Genomic DNA, 17,453 nt, shown 5'->3' with positions numbered 1-17,453 from the left:
ACTACATAAACATTGTGAATAGCACCCAAATGCAGCTTCCTGAAGTACATACGTTTCAACATTGTGCAAATGTGTTGGTGTTGTAATGCCCTACTGGGTGCTGTGAACACAAAATGTGCAGCAAGTCTGATCTTTGGTTCAATGGGGTGTGTTGGCAGCCTATTCACATAAATGGGTTGCCTTAACATAATGCACAAGATAACACACACATGTGTTAAACACACTGCTCTGGTGTGAATGGGCCTTAACTATTAGCTGCAGTAGAGATCAAGATCTATGTAAAGCAAAGACACTTAAGCCAAGTACACTAGTTTTTTTTTTATTCAACCCAGCGGGTTGCCATAGACATTAGCCCAATACTGGCCGGTTTCTATTGAACTGGTCAGTGCCAGCCAACATTTGGGGCGAGTGTACTGGGCTTAAGGCAGGCCATAGATTATGCAATTTTCTTTCCTGCAACTGAACTGGCTGAGATTTGAACCATCTATGGCCAACTTTACTGCCTTCAGTGCCCTGAAAAATTATTCATACCCCTTGACATTTTCCACATTTTGTCATGTTGCAACCAAATACGTAAATGTATTTTATTGGGTTTTTATGTGATAGACCAACACAAAGTAGCACATGATTGTTAAATGGAAGGAAAATGATAAATGGTTTTCACATTTTTTTTACAAATAAATATCTGGAAAGTGTGGCATGCATTTGTATTCAGCCCCTTTACTCTCACACCCCTAACTAAAATACTGACACCCTTAATAGTGGAACCAATTGCCTTCAGAAGTCACCTAGTTAGTGAATAGAGTCAACCTATGTGTAATTTAATCACAGTATAAATACAGCTGTTCTGTGTTAGAGAACCTTAGTGAACAAACAGCATCATGAAGGCTAAGGAACACACCAGACAGGTCAGGGATAAAGTTGTGGAGAAGTTAAAAGCACGATTAGGTTTTAAAAAAAATATCCCAAGCTTTGGACATTTCACGGAGCACTGTTCCATCCATAATCCAAAAATGGAAAGAGTACGGCACAACTGCCAACCTACCAAGACATGGCCGTCCACCTAAACTGACTGGCTGAGCAAGGAGAGCATTAATCAGAGAAGCAATCCATGGTAACTCTGTATATTATGGTTGTGCCATATGGAAAAGGAGTTGCTGCCCGCATCCCTGAACACACTATCCCCCCTGTGAAACATGGTGGTGGCAGCATCATGTTGTAGGGATGCTTTTCTTCACCAGGGACAGGGAAGCTGTCCAGACTAGATGGGAAGTTGGATGGAGTCAAATGCAGGGCAATCTTAAAAAAAAAACTGTTAAAGTCTGCAAAAGACTTGAGACTCTGGCGGAGGTTCCCTTCCAGCAGGACAACAACCCTAAACATACAGCCAGAGCTACAATGGAATGGTTTAGATCAAAGCATATTCATGTGTTAGCATGGCCCAGTCAAAGTCCAGACCTAAATCCAATTGAGAATCTGTGGCAAGTCTTGAAAATTGCTATTCACAGACACTCTCCATCCAATCTGACAGAACTTGAGCTATTTTGCAAAGAAGAATGGGCAAACATTTTACTCTCTAGATGTGCAAACTGGTAGAGACATAACCAAAAAGGCTTGCAACTGTAATTGCAGTGAAAGGAGGTTCTACAAAGTATTGACTCAGGGGGGCTGAATACAAATGCACGGCACACTTTTCACATATTTATTTGTAAAAAAAATGAAAACCATTTATCATTTTCCTTCCACTTCACAAGTATGTAGCACTTTGTGGTGGTCTATCACATAAAATCCCAATAAAATAAGTTTATGTTTTTGGTTGTACCTTTGTCTGAACAACTCACCCATCCTAGCAAATTGAGCTTTATATTAAAAATGCTACATTCATGTCCTGTGAGTTCATTTTGTTTGGATGCTGTGCAACACTTGACCTTTACTGTCAAGTGCCTATTGCTTCACTGGCAGTGACAGACATACTAAATATTCATATTCACTCACATTTCCTTTTTTTTTTTTGAGCAATAAGTTGTAATTATAATCAGAAAACCACTTTTTTTTTAATTTGTTTTTTTTTAATTATTGCTTTGTCTTAATTTTTTAATATAAATCTGATCTTAGGAGAATGAGATAGTTCAGGAATCCAACTATCGTCATTCAGGAATCATTTGGTTCTGAGAAGTCTGTACAAATCTGCGTGCAAATTATCCGATTTGCTCATCATTAATGAATAAGTCACCTCCCCTAGTGCAGTCCTGTCTAGACCTTTCTCCTGAAAGCTAAGGAAGAAAAGCTGGCATTACATTTGCTCTAGTCAATTTAACATTTGTATTTGCAATTTTATTTCTACATTAGGTAGCCATATTAAATTACCTTCAGTGTTGCACAACACTGGAGACATGGGATCAAAGTACGTTAAGAGTTACAGCAGGAAACAAAACTTCGTCCTTACCACATGAAACTTTCAATTCTATGGTTGTTGCTTCTAAAACTGAAATGAAGAACATTATGGATCATTTATCTAAATGGCTTGAAGTTTATTGTTACTACTAGCTTTGCAGCACGAGAGTTAAGTTACGGTAACTACTTCATTTACAATTTATAGAGTAGAAAACTGTCAGCTGGCAATGATTTTGATTGCACCCAAAAGACTTCTCTTTAACCCATAGAGCCTCCCAATTCATCTGAAGATATTTAGCATGCAACATGTTTCTTATTAAGTGAACCTATTGAGAGGGAAATTACATGAGGGAAAACAACTTGTATAGCATGGGTTATGAATCCAAACATTTTGATTCCCATAAAAACCACTTCCCTCTTAAAACTCCTTTTGTAGAATTGAAAGCCACCTTTTATGGAATACTTGCTACCAGTGAAGCATTATCAGTGTTGTATTGGGCTCTTAAATATCTTTCCTGTTAAAAAATCTTTCTCTCTTGTTAAAGGGTAATTCCTCCCAAAAGTTGCAAGGTGGAGCCTGATGAGTTGAGTCAGCCCCTGACTTTTTATACATCTTGCATACCCCAACAGTGTAATCTCCTTGCCCTGGCTTCTCCCAATCCTTTTCCTATGCATCCAGTAGTTTTTGGATGTTTCCACTCCTATTTGAGTGTTTTAGTGCTTTATTATTCATTTTCCATTATTTAAAATACATAAAACAAACTTAAGGAACAGTGAGAACATTTGTACATACCCCAGAAATGTCATTGCAACAGTGTATATATTCCTTTTTGGGGGGCTCCCTCAGCATGCCTGCTGTGCCAATTATTCGTTTTTTTTCCTGTTAGTAGTAAGGAACCTAGTGAGATGATGTGGTGTAGAAGCGGAAAAGACCTTGTGTTTGGAAGAAGGGTCTGTATCTCTGTGCCACCATGTAAGCAAACCCTTGACAAGCGCTTTCTGCTTTGGAAAATGGGACACTTACAGTATATTTACTGTCAGATATCATGTATGCCAAGTGCCAAAGGGTATACTGCAGTGCTGTTGACCTTGTTAAGGAATAATACCACTGTGTTGGATTTTGTATCAGACTTTCTCTAAGTAAAGAGTATCCTGGTTGACCCTTCCTTTTCTGATCTGCACATTCCTGTTATTCTGAATATTTTCTAGATGCAAGAACCTGTAAAACATGGAGAGTGAGGTTATTAGTTATAGTGTGGGCTTGGTATGGTGGTGTAGACTAGTCTGACTTTGTTATGCTAAGGCTTCTCGTGTTCCTATAGAGAGAAGGCATGGGACACTATGTTACTATCTTAGTGCCCACTTTGACAGCCCTGAGTGTGTGGGATATTTTATCCCTGGTTTGGGGCATGAAGAGCTCCAGCTACATTGGTCAGGAGGCTGTTGTTTGACGCTGGGGTTTGAGCTTCCGCCAGAGACCTCTAGAGAAGAGTCCTGAGATTGGATAAATTAAAGTTGATGTCCACTATGGCAAATGTGTTTGACGGAATGCAAAAATACTTTATCTCAGGCAGAACAGTGAGTTGTGTTACTGGACACTTGTTTTTTTTTCATTTTGCCCAGCTAATCGCCATGAATGGGCAACTTCTGCCATTGGAATGGCAGCAGACCAGGGCAGTATGGACGTTTGGACTAAAGAAGGGGTACTATACATTCATATAACCAGAAACAGATTTCATTGATTTGTCCTCCACAGACCACTGTGCTCTTGAACAGATCATTGTAGGCTGCACTATATCGTACGTCTTGTATCTGTATAAACTAAGTATAATCACAAATCAGATCTAAATGTGACAGAGAGGACCGGGCACATTTCACGGAAAGAAACTGCTTCCAAGTAGAAGAATTTGTAATTTGCTTACATTGCTCTGATTTGGTTCATTCCAGAAAGTAAGAAAACCACAGCTTAGTTCCTCTTTAATAATTATTATACACAAAGGCCTTGTATAATGCATTAGCTGTGCTGGTTGCAGCTTAATTTGATGTACTGTGAGTGTTCGGATTCTGTGATTTATTTGTAACATTACATTGCACTCATTTCTGTCCAAGGCAACCTGAATTCCTTCTGGCGGGGACTCAGAAAGCATTCCACACCAATACAAGCCCCTTCTGGCTTATAATATTTCCACTGTAACATTGATCTGGCTGAAAGTGCCTATTTTTTCTTCTTAGCATTTTCTCTATACAGCTTTTTTTCATCTTAGCCCACAGATCTGAATGTGGCAACTGGAAAGAGTGTTTGTGAAATCATTCTTGGACCCATAAAAAATATTAACAAAGTAATACAAAGTGTTAAAGAACCCCTCTAGCCAAAACCATTTTCTTTTAGTTTTATATTTTACAGTTAGGACCCTATTCAAGTTTTTATTGCTGTCTGCATCCCTGTCTAGATTTACCCTATGCAACTTTGCCAGCATTGTCACTGGGACACCGAGGCTCCATGCACACTGGGCTTAAAAAAACGCCAGTTCCCCAGGCAAATAAAAAAAAATGTTTTTTGTATACAGTTTAGGCAAGTTAAGGAGAGTTTTGTGTTTTTTTTCTGCCAGAAAGCTCCAATTAGAAACACAAACCAGAAGTTTTTTTTTGTTCTTCCTCTAAACGTTAAGCTTAACATGTGTCTGTAATCGTCCTAATGTGCATGGACACATAGGGGGTTATTTACTAAAGGAAAATGCACTTTGCACTTTCAGTGCACTTGGAAGTAACGTCGCTGTAGATCCGAGGGGGACATGCAAGGAAAATAAACAGCATTTTAGCTTGCACATGATTGGATGATACAATCAGCAGAGCTTCCACTCATTTCAGATCTACTCCTTAGATTTAGAGTGACTGCACTTCCAAGTGCACTTTCAGTGCAAAGTGGATTTGCCTTTCGTAAATAACCACCATAGGGTAACACTGATCGGCTTCTACGGGCACAATGTTAAACTCCTGTAGAAGCAGCGATTTTTAAGCTAAAATCTTTTTTTTTTTTAACCCCCCCCCCCCCCCATCCACACATTCAATAGCTGCTGACTTTACATTTTTTACCACGCCGCTAATGCAACCCGCCAGCACAACAGCATCTATCTCATCATATGTGCATATCTGGAATATGGGGTCACCCTCCCATATGGCTCCTCCCCCTGCTTCCGATTTGTGGATTTTGGCTCTATAATTTGTAATATTTAGATTATTTTTGGACACATTTTTCTTCAGCCTTTCACACAGGCTCTATATCCATTACCTTTATATTAGCGGTGATGCATATATGCGAGCAAATCTTCATTGTTCTTCAACTTTCACATTCATGAATATAATCTTGAACACATATCTTTGCTTGGATTGCCCCATGTCAGGCATAGTGAATTGCTGATATGGTCTTTTTGATCACCCTATAAGTTATCAGATTTTGCCAGCATTGCAGACTGGATCCTGAAGAAGCCCTCCCTTCTGTTGCGGGTGAAACGCATTGATCCATTAACCACTTACGCATTGTTTACCTAGAATGGTCGTATATTGTCCAATGTGTTGTTATTTATATTTATAATATCATACATGTGGTTTTAAAATACTTTTTGAACAAATAAAACTTTGATAAATCTTTTTAAATATATAATGTGGTAGTTGATATTTTTTTTTGGCACTTCAAAATCCCCTTTTCCCACACTCCCCCTTACAAGAGAATGCAGGGACTCCCTCTCCAAAAGTAATACATACTTTTATTCTCCTAATGTCTTCCTTGTCCTCTGCTCAGCCGACCAACCACAGAGTATGCTCGATTCACTGTTTACCCAGCTTTTTAGCCAAGATTTTGATAGCTCTAAGCAGCTCTGTTGCAGTGCTGGGCTCCCAGTAGGAGTGGAAGTGCCCAGAAACCCCCGGAAGGGTAGAGGAGTGTTTGGGGGAGCACACAAGCTTGTTTTGATCCTTTCAATGCCTGGACATATGAGACACACCAAAGTAACTTAAAGTGAATTTTTCACTTTTGTAGTCAAATTTGAAAACAGATCTGTTTGTTAGGACAGTGTTCAACTCTGGTTTACAACTGATAATGAGATCTGCAGGACAGTACAGACAGGGTTGGCTATTGTAAAAATTAAAGCCCAGATTTGGGAAAAGTAAAAGTCCTTTATTGCACTGGGACTGCAAGGACTAAATGCTTGTTTAGTCTAGGGGACAGTAAGAACACTTAAAGTGGGGTACCCCCTAAAAAAAAAAATTAAAAGTCAGCAGCTACAAATACTGCAGCTGCTGGCTTTTAATAATCGGACACTTACCTGTCCCGGGTTCCAGCGATGCGGGGGAACGAAGCCCCCCCCTCGCTCCCCGCTCCGCTCGCGGCGCCGTCATGCATACTGTGGGCACCCGGCTGTGGCTTCACAGCCGGGCACCCACTGCGCATGCGCGAGTGGCGCAGGGCGCCGTGATACGCCGTACAGTCACCTGGGACACGTGACAGGTCCCAGGTGAATGTGCGGCGCGAGGGGAAGTGATGTCACCAGCCCGGGCAATGAAGAAGGCAGACTACGAGGGACCCCCTAGCAACCGGTATTTAGAGGTGAGTAAAAATTTTTATTTTTTGCCAATTATTTTTTTGGGATTTTTTTTAAGAATTTTAAGTAGTTTTATTTTTTGGGGGGCAACTCCACTTTAACAGCCCTCCCCTAGACTCCTGCAGTAAACTCTCCCTCAGCATCCTCACATCCAATGCAGGGCCTTGTTCCCTGCACCAGTCTTGATCAAGTGTGAGACGTCCAGCCACTGGAGTCCAGGAAAAAAGAGGCTGCAGGAACTTGTCTAGCAGCACAAAGGTGCCTGTAGTAGTGGGAAATCAGTTTTGCCTGGTCTGCTAGACATAAACAAGCAGCTAAGCCTTTCAGCCCTACTGCCAGGGAGCATGTTCCCCAGATTTCGGCTTTAACTCCACAGCCCCCTCTGCATAGCCCCGAAAGCAGACAGTAGTAATAGTGTATATAATAGTATAATAGTGTGTGATCCATGCAGTGCACCCGTTCCTGTATGCCTGTCAGTTTTTGACATGGCTGTTTCCATGTAGTTATACATCATATGTCCTTAATGACAAAAGATGAGGAAACAAAGTATTTTAAGTCCACCGGCTCACCTTAAATTAAAAGCCTGGACCTAGTACCTAAAAATAAGCCAAGGAAATGCCTAGTAATAAAGTTCCCTAAAACAGAGAGTGCTAATTAAAGTCCAAGCGTTATGACTATGTACAAAATGTTGTATTAATAGCTGTAATTATCCAACACGTAGAAAAACCCCAATTTTATCTTACCGAGCAATCGACACCAACCAACACTACTAAAAGGATTGACAACGTTGTCAAATACCGTATATACTCGAGTATAGGCCGACCCGAGTATAAGCCGAGGCCCCCAATTTACCCCCAAAAAACTGGGAAACCTATTGACTCGTGTATAAGCCGAGGGTGAGATATGCCTGTCCATCCCTGTGTGTGTCCGTCCATCCCTGTGTGTCCGTCCATCCCTGTGTGTCCGTCCATCCCTGTGTGTGTGTCCATCCATCCATCCCTGTGTGTGTGTGTGTGCGTCCATCCATCCATCCATCCCTGTGTGTGTGTGTGTGTGTGTGTGTCCATCCATCCATCCATCCCTGTGTGTGTGTGTGTGTGTGTGTGTGTGTGTGTGTGTGTGTGTCCATCCATCCATCCATCCCTGTGTGTGTGTGTGTCCATCCATCCATCCATCCCTGTGTGTGTGTGTGTGTCCATCCATCCATCCCTCCCTGTGTGTGTGTGTGTGTGTGTGTGTGTGTGTGTGTGTGTCCGTGCAGCCTTGTGTGTCCAGCCTACCTGTGTCCCAAGCCTCCGTCCGGTCCCGTCCCGAGCCTCCGTGTCGTCCCGTCCCGAGCCTCCGTGTCGTCCCGTCCCGAGCCTCCGTGTCGTGTCGTCCCGTCCCGAGCCTCCGTGTCGTCCCATGCCAGGATCGCCGCTCTTCGTCGGCGCCCTGGCGGCCATTCCCCTGTTCAAAAGCCGCGCCTCCCGCCTCCGCCTGTGATAGGCGGAACACTCAATTTCCCAGCAGTCTGTGTTCCGCCTATCACAGACATCGTCTCATCCTCGTCCGTAGTACGAGGATGAGCCGATGTCCGTGATAGGCGGAACACTGACTGCTGGGAAATTGAGTGTTCCGCCTATCACAGGCGGAGGCGGAGCCGGAGGCGCGGCTTTTGAAAGGTAGAATGGCCGCTGTCTGTCTGCTCGACACGCTGTTCGAGCAGTCAGACAGCGGTGACTCGAGTATAAGCCGAGGGGGGCACTTTCAGCCTCAAAAAAGAGGCTGAAAATCTCGGCTTATACTCGAGTATATACGGTACATTTAAAACCTATTTCTTTTAGGCCCCTTTCACACCATCGGACCACCTATAGTTCTCTATGGGGCGGCAGATGTCCGCTGTCACCCGCCGGTATCCAATCTGGTGCACTAAAAAACGACGGATGGGGATACATTCACCATCTATGCAGCGGATCAGATCGGCTGACAATCGGATGGAAAGGGACATGCAGTCCATTTCCATCTGACTGCCCCATAGAGAACAGCGGGCTCTGTCATCTGCCTGCTGAGTCGGGATCAATGGAGAGATCCCCCACTGAGCAGGCAGATTGGCTTGGACGAATTCCACTCTGTCTGAAAGGGTCCTTAGTCATGCCCTTTTAATAATGTAAACAGTATTCATCCTGTGAGATCCCTTTATTCAAATCTGACCTAGGGCAGTATCTCAGAGAACCCAATGGGTTCTCACTAATGAGCATCAAATAGTACGAGTCCATGCAGCCATTGTATAATGTAGATATTCGCCAGCACACCAATGATCGCAAATTACGTTCACATTTTTTTTATTGAAATGCATTACACGGTTTGTGATGTGATCTTTCTTCAATAAAAAAAACATTTGGACGTAATTGAAGATCCTTGGTGTGCTGATGAATTTCTACAGTATATTGTGTAAAGTATATTATCAAAAGTATTAGGACGCCTGCCTTTACATGCACATGAACTTTAATGGCATCCCAGTCTTAGTCTGTAGAGTTCAATATTGCGTTAGCCCACCTATTACAGCTATAACAGCTTCAACTCTACTGGGAAGACTGTCCACAAGGTTTAGGAGTGTGTCTATGGGAATGCAGTGCTGTTGCATCAATCTCAACACATTGCATGGTTTCCTTTTTTTTTTTTTTGTTAAACAAGTTTTCTTGAGATGTCACACAGACATCTCATAAAGTTCAATTGGCCACTGTGCGGTGCAAGGCAGTGGATTGCTAAACACTGCGCTACACTTAAAAAGAAGTGACATCCCCCCCCCCCATTATATATTCAGCAAAGAGACATTTCCATAAATTCAGCAAAGGGGCATGTCGCCTCCAGCAAAGAGACATGCCCAATCCAGAAAAGAGACATGCCCAATCCAGAAAAGAGACATGCCCAATCCAGCAAAGAGACATGCCCAATCCAGAAAAGAGACATGCCCAATCCAGGAAAGAGACATGCCCAATCCAGAAAAGAGACATGCCCAATCCAGAAAAGAGACATGCCCAATCCAGCAAAGAGACATGCCCAATCCAGAAAAGAGACATGCCCAATCCAGGAAAGAGACATGAACAATCCAGCAAAGAGATATGCCCCATCCTGCAATCCAGGGCTGTAGGCGGGTCCCAACCATATTGTCAAAATCTTGCCCGAGCCTGGACCAGCTCTGTGACACCAGCCGACAGAGGGCTTCAGCCCGCTCTTTGCTGAAGATAGGTCACAGGAGAGCCATTTGCCACCGGCAGCCATTTTACATGCCTCCCATAGCCTGCCACTAGATGCAGCATGCCACTTGCCACCCATACCTTGCCACCAGATTTAGTGTGCCAGTTGCCACTCACAGCCGTTTTACTTGCTACCCATAGCCTGCCACAAGATACAGTGCCACTTGCCACCCATAGCCTGTCACTAGATGCAGTGTGCCACTTGCCACCCTTAGCCTGCCACCAGATGCAGTGTGCCACTTGCCACTCATAGCCTGCCACCAGATGCAGTGTCACTTGCCATCCGCAGCCTGCCACCAGTCCAACACATCGGAGCCCCAGGAAGGTGAACATCCCTCCTGCCGCTGGCTGCAGATGGTACTCCTCCCACACGGGGGGCCAGGGAGTGTCACATCTTCAGCTCTGAGGGGCTTATGCTGGGACCTGTAGTCCTTCTCTTTTGGGGGATGAGACACCCCAAAAGTGAAGGATTATAAGTCCCAGCATGTACATGTGAGATCTAAAGGTGTGACCTCATAGATGTCATAGGTTCATTCTGGGACCTATAGTTCAGTAGTTGGGAGGGGGAGTCACATCCTTAGATAGCAGGGGTTCATGCTGGGACTTGTAGTCCTTCACTTTTGGAGGGGTCACATTCCCCCAAAAGTGAAGGACTACAAGTTCCAGCATGAACCCTGCCATCAGTGTCATGATATCTAATGATGTGTCCTCCTCCCATCCCTCCGAGGGTGTCTCATCTGTCCTCTCCTCTTCAGCCAGCATACTCATCTGCCAACCATCCTCTCTGCAGTCTGCACTTAGAGGTTTGCTAGTGGCTCCAGGCAGGCTGACACACACACACACACTGAGCTGAGCTGTGAAGTGCTGACAGTTCAGCACAGAAGGCTGGCTCCTGGGGAGACCTGACTGATGATTTTAAGCCTGATCTGTCATCTGTTTGTAAGTGCTTTGATTTGCCTTTTTTAACCTAAACTCATTAACCACTTAAGCCCCAGACCATTTGGCTGGCCAAAGACCAGAGCACTTTTTGCGATTCGGCACTGCTTCGCTTTAATTGACAATTGCGCGGTTGTGCGACATGGCTCCCAAACAAGATTGACCTCCTTTTTTCTCCACAAATATAGCTTTCCTTTGGTTGTATTTGATCACTCCTGCGGTTTTTATTTTTTGAGCTATAAACAAAAAAAAACGACAATTTTAAGAAAACGGAAAATTTATATCAAATACTTACCGTAATTTTCCTTTCCTGATAGGCTCCATGGCAGCATACGTGTGGGTAGCCCCGCCTCCACGATTACCCAATAGGACCCAACTCCCATAAATCTTTGCTCCTGGCTACTATCAGTGTTCCGTAACTAGCCGACTCCAGACATTTGGGAGGGAACTCCTGCTGCCATGGAGCCTATCAGGAAAGGAAAATTACGGTAAGTATTTGATATAAATTTTCCGTTTTCCTGAAAGGCTCCATGGCAGCATACGTGTGGGAAATAACTCGCCAAACACACCCGGGTGGGCAAAATGTCGAGCAAAGAACAAAAGTTTATTTAGCATTGTCAACCGACAAAACTTGCAAACCAAAATTAACAGAAGACAGAGCCGCTGGCTCTACACAGTAATGAGAAACAAAGGTATTAATAGAAGACCAAGAGGCCGCTCTGCAAATAACTTCAGGCGCCACATGGCGAGAAGCTGCCCACGATGTTGAAATACTCCGTGTTGAATGAGCCGTTAATGCCTCAGGAGGAGCCAAGCCCTTTGCTCTGTACGCCCTCTGAATGATCTGAACGATCCAGGTAGAGATAGATCTAGCCGAAGCTCGCAATCCTTTATTCTTGCCATGAGGGAGAACAAAAAGAAATTTCGTTTGTCTAAAGGGAGCTGTGACTTCCAAATATTGTTTAAGCGCGTGTCCTACGTCCAGAGGATGAACATCCTGACTCTCTGAGTTTTTGAAAGTGGGAAGCACAACTTCCTGATTCTCATGGAAGACCGAGGTTACTTTGGGATGCGATCCCAACATGGGAATCAATACTGCCCTATCTGGAAAGAAAGTCAGAAAGGGTTCTTCCGAACCTAGATTCCTAATCTCAGAAACTCTCTTGGCTGAGGTTATAGCTACCAAGAAGATGGTCTTGAGAGTGAGATCCCTTATGGACAGAGGCTCCGTAGAATCCTTTCCAAGGTTTGAGAGAAAATCCAGCACTAAAGGGAGGTCCCATTTAGGAAACCTTGGTTTTCTTTGGGGTCTGAGCCTGGTAGCTCCCTTGAAGAATTGTTGTACCAGTGCATGGTTTGCCCAGGAAATACCCGTAAAGGCTGAAATAGCCGATACTTGGACTCTCAATGAACTGATAGCTAGAGGTAAATCAAGGCCTGTTTGAAGAAAGCTTAGTATGTCTTGTATTGTTGGAGAACTGCAAGAATTTTCTCTGGTGGACATATGGGCCGAAAACTTGGACCATATACGCTCATATACCCTATTAGTACTCCCGCGTCTGGAATTGAGAAGGGTTGGGATGACCTCTTCCGGACAACCAAGAGCTTCTAGCCTTTCCCTCTCAAAAACCATACCTTGAGGTTCAGACATGATGGGCATGGATGTAACCTTGTGCCTTGAGATAGCAAATCCGACCTGAGAGGCAGGGGAACTGGCTCTTGAAAACTGAGGAGCAGCAGTAGAGGGAACCAAGGTCTGTTGGGCCAGAAAGGAATCACTGCGAGAATCTCCGCCTTCTCTGACCTGAGTCTCCGAAGGAATTGCAGGATCACCGGAACTGGAGGGAAGGCGTAAGCTGTCTGAAACTTCCAATGTTCTGTGAGGGCATCTATCCCATATGCCTGGGGATCCCTGAACCTTGAGTAATATTTCGGAAGCTTCCGATTGCACGGGGAAGCGAACAAGTCGACTTCCAGGGACAATCCTAAGGTCAGGAGCCAATCGAATACTTCCCGGTGTAGAGACCACTCGTTGTTGTCCAACTCGACACGCGATAGGAAGTCCGCCTGAACATTCTGCACCCCTGGGATGTAGACTGCAGAAAGGTTGGACAAATTCTTCTGAGCCCAATTCATTATTGGCTCCGTCTCCTGTAACAGGGACCAGCTGCGAGTTCCCCCTTGCTTCTTTACGTAAGCCACCGCGGTTGTGTTGTCCAACCTTAGCATGACCGAGGCATTCGCTGTCAGATGATGGAATGACCGAAGCGCCTGGAAGGCCGCTCTTAGCTCCAGAACATTGGAGACGACTCTCTGTGATGGAAACGTCCACCTGCCCTGAGCGACCTCCGAAAGGCAGTGAGCGCCCCATCCTCGGTTGCTGGCATCTGAAGTTACCGTGACCCATGAGATGGGAATGATTGAATGGTGGTTGCGCAGGTTCTTCCCCTGTAGCCACCAAAGAAGAGACGTCCTCATGGCTGGAGTGAGGAATATGCGCTGTAGCTGGCTGGATAAGTCCCACTGTTGTAGAAACCCCTTCTGAAAGGGACGAGTGTGCCACTGGGCCCACTTTACCATGGGAATGGTGGCTGACATTGTGCCAATCACCCTCAGACATTGGAGAGCCGAGAGATGGGATGCTGCAAGGGCTGCATGAATCCTGTCTCGTATGACTCCAACCTTCTCTTCTGGAAGGGCGATAGTACCTTCTGCTGTGTTGAACTGCGCCCCTAGGAAAACAAGAGACTGAGTTGGATCTAGGTGACTCTTTTCTAAGTTCAGAAGCCACCCGAACTCCTGTAGAGTGGAGATGACTAGGTCTTTGTGCTCCAAGAGCTGATCTTTGTTCTGGGATAGCAGAAGAAGGTCGTCAAGATAGTGATGGAGACGAACACCTTTGACTCTGAGAAAGGCCACAACTGCCAAAAGAACTTTGGAGAAGACCCGTGGGGACGTTGTTAACCCAAAGGGAAGACATGTAAATTGAAGATGTTGAATGCCTACTGCAAAGCGGAGGTATTGTTGAAACTCCTTTGCCACGGGAACATGGAAGTAAGCGTCCTTCAAATCGACTGATATCATCCAGTCCCCCAGATACACGGACTGCTGGATGGTAAGCAGAGATTCCATCTTGAACTTCTCTTTGCGAATGAAGGAATTGAGATGGGTCAAATCTATTACCGGCCTCCATGTGCCGTTTTTCTTTTGAACCAGAAACAAAGGGGAATACATGCCCTCTCCACGTTCTTCTTCTGGAACGGGAACGGCTGCGCCTTGATCCAGTAAAGAATTCACGTAGGTCAATAGGACTTGTTTCTTCTCTTTTGATTCTGGAAGATTTGTGGGAATAAATCTTAGCTTTGGGGTGCTGATAAAACCCCACTTGTGACCTGAGGAAATTATTCTTACAGTCCAAAAATCCCGAATTGAGGCCGCCCAAACATGCCTGAAGTGGAGAAGACGAGCCCCCACCTGACAAGTTTGAGCGGGCCCAATTTCAAAAGGATTTCGCGGAATCCTGCTTGCCGGACGAACCCCCTTTTGAGGTATTTTTGAAAGAAGATTGCCTGGATCTCCATGACCTTGAGAATTCTCGACCAGGTCTATAGCTCCGCGCCTCCCTGGCACGATCAGGGCCTTGTCTTCTAGGAAATGGACGCCTTTGATTTTGAAGACATCTGTCCTGGGGAAGAAACCCAGATTTCCCACCTGTAGCCCGGGATATGGCAGTATCCAGCTTGTTACCAAACAAAGATGACCCCTCAAAGGGAATACGGCACCAGGCCTGTTTGGATGCTGGATCCGCCAGCCATGGACGGAGCCATAACGCACGGCGAGCTGAGACTGCTGCTAACATATCCCGAGATATCAGGCGGATAACATCAATAGATGCCTCCCCCAAAAAGGCAGACGCCATCCTGATTTCTTGAATAGGGGAGTCTTTTGCTGACTCAATAGAAATACCCCTCAGGAATTCCTCTACAGAGTCAGCCCATGATTCTATGGCCTTGGATACCGCTGCCATTGCAAGCACTGGTTTGCAAGCCATTCCAGAAGTCAGATATATCCTCTTAAGGTCTGAATCGATCCGCCTTTCCAAAGGATCTTTAAAGGATACCGTATCCTCTAAGGGTAGGGTTACATATCTCACCAAACGCATGAGCGCTGCATCCACCAGTGGTGCTTCACATCCTCTTCTTTAAAGGGATATAATTTCAGGATTTTTGACTGCATGGAACCCTTTTTATCCACCTTGCTCCATTCCTCGGTAATAATGTCACCCAACTCTGAAAGGAAGGGAAAAAATTGTCGCTCCTTATTGAGCTGTTTAAAGAACTTTCTCTGCTTTGGTGGGGAAGTAATAGGGTCTTCCCACTTCAGAGCCTCTCTCACTGCTTTGACCAATGAAGGCACCAGTCCATAGTCAAAACCTAAACCAGGATCCTCACAGTCAGATTCACTATCTGAGATGGGAGCAGATAGGCGGCTTGGCTGAGAGGATTCCCATGTCTCCTGCAATGGGTTCTCTCCAGGTGGAGGAGCCAATAATTCTGACGGGGATTCACACAGCTGTAGAGCATCCCTCACCTGCAGAGACTCCTTCACAACCCGTCTTACTATTGACTCCAAACGCTGGTCTGCATCATCCCTTTCATCTGCAGCTTTGGAGAAGCAATGATCGCATAAGGATACGTCCGAAGGAACAGGCATCCTGCACCCCCAGCATGATTTTTCCGTACGCTTGCTGGAGTGAGCAGCAGGGGGGTGAGAATAATTCTTATTATGCTGTTCAGATCTTGACCTATGCTGGCTAGATCTTGAGGAGGATTTATGGCGGTGTGATCTTGATGATCCACTGCGTCTAGAAGTGATAGGTTGTGGATCAGACCCAGAAGGGCTGTAAGGGTAAAACAGACAGAGAGAGAAAAGAATAAACAGTCAATCCTACCTATGCCAAACACTCTCTCCAATATATAAAAAGCATAAATACTAAAGACCTACCTAACATGAGCGGGCTGGCCACTAGGAGGCAGTAAGGCGTCCATATTCACAATAAACCCACAGTTTAAGAAACACTGCAACCAAAGAGAAAAATAAAACACACATTTTTTTTTTTTTTTTTAAAAAGCATTTCCCCAGCCTAAGGGACATGCTCTTACCTTAAACCGCCGCGCTGACAGCCCCGGGAAGTCGCTGCGACCACTGCAAACATTCCCAGGGTTCTGACAGCTTCCAAAGCCTTTTAAATTTGGCGCCCGTGACGTCATCGCCGACGTCAGACGCGAGGCGCTCGCGCGCATGCGCGGGAACCAAGCCTCGGTCTCATACCGGGTTCGCACATGCGCAGAACGCCTGCATAACCCGGAAGTAGGAGAGAGGTTTGCTGGAACGCGGAAGCGAACGCAAACGGCATGGAGGAGACCACAAGACAAACAAAAGAAATACACACAAATACAATGCTGCCATGGATAGATAAAAGGCTCACCACTCCACCAACGATCACCTGGCCGAACGGACTGGAACACACACGCCATACCTCCAGCAGATAATGGTCACCCATAGCAACGGGACACAGACCGTGCGCACTCAGGTAGGAAATCCTTTCTTCAGCGCTACTCTGCAAATACTCTCCATACCCTGCTTAACAGTCAGGGCCTATCGGAGGAAAAATTCTCAGTCAATCAGCCAATCGATCGTCGTGAAGTTTTATTTCCAGGAAAGAAACCATCTGGTCCTACTGGGGAGGACAAAAAAGGAACACTGATAGTAGCCAGGAGCAAAGATTTATGGGAGTTGGGTCCTATTGGGTAATCGTGGAGGCGGGGCTACCCACACGTATGCTGCCATGGAGCCTTTCAGGAAAATGCATTATTGTTTACTTTTTTTCTATAATAAATATCCCCAAAAAATCTATAAAAAAACATTTTTTCTTAAGTTTAGGCCAAAACGTATTCTTTTACATATTTTTGGTAAAAAAAAAAAAATCGCAATAAGTGTTTATTGTTTGGTTTGCGCAAAAGTTATAGCGTCTACAAAATGAGGGATAGCTTTATGGCATTTTTATTATTCGTTTTTTTTAATAGTAATGGCGCCAATCAGCGACATTATGGCGGACAGATCAGATACTTTTGGCATGATTTTGGGACCATTCACATTTATACAGCAATCTGTGCACTGTAGTGAGTATCTCATGATATTTCAACTGCATTCCTCCAGGGGAACATACGGGGAAGAGGTGGGTGGAGCTAATGGAGGAGGAGGAAGTTAAATCTGGGGCCTCTCT

The 17,453-nt window shown here is 44.9% G+C and overlaps 1 protein-coding gene across 2 annotated transcripts in view; it reads left to right on the top strand.

The window, feature by feature from the left end:
• The window catches only part of NCMAP (non-compact myelin associated protein), a 101,917-nt gene that overhangs the window by 13,322 nt on the left and 71,142 nt on the right, over positions 1-17,453 (top strand). Inside the window, exon 1 of one of the 2 annotated variants that reach the window (XM_077481857.1) lies at positions 2,549-2,573. The exons of the other annotated variant lie outside the window; for it this stretch is intronic. The gene's annotated coding sequence lies outside the window, so the exon portion shown is untranslated. Of the gene's footprint in view, positions 1-2,548; positions 2,574-17,453 lie in introns of those variants that run through there. 2 annotated transcript variants of the gene reach the window in all.

This window comes from Lithobates pipiens, unplaced genomic scaffold (genome assembly GCF_037356315.1).
Source record: "Lithobates pipiens isolate NorthernLeopardFrog02 unplaced genomic scaffold, aLitPip1_a1.2 Scaffold_16, whole genome shotgun sequence".
Lineage (NCBI taxonomy): Eukaryota > Metazoa > Chordata > Amphibia > Anura > Ranidae > Lithobates > Lithobates pipiens.
The sequence above is the reverse complement of the archived record's forward strand: the minus strand, read 5'-3'. Positions and strand labels throughout refer to the sequence as shown.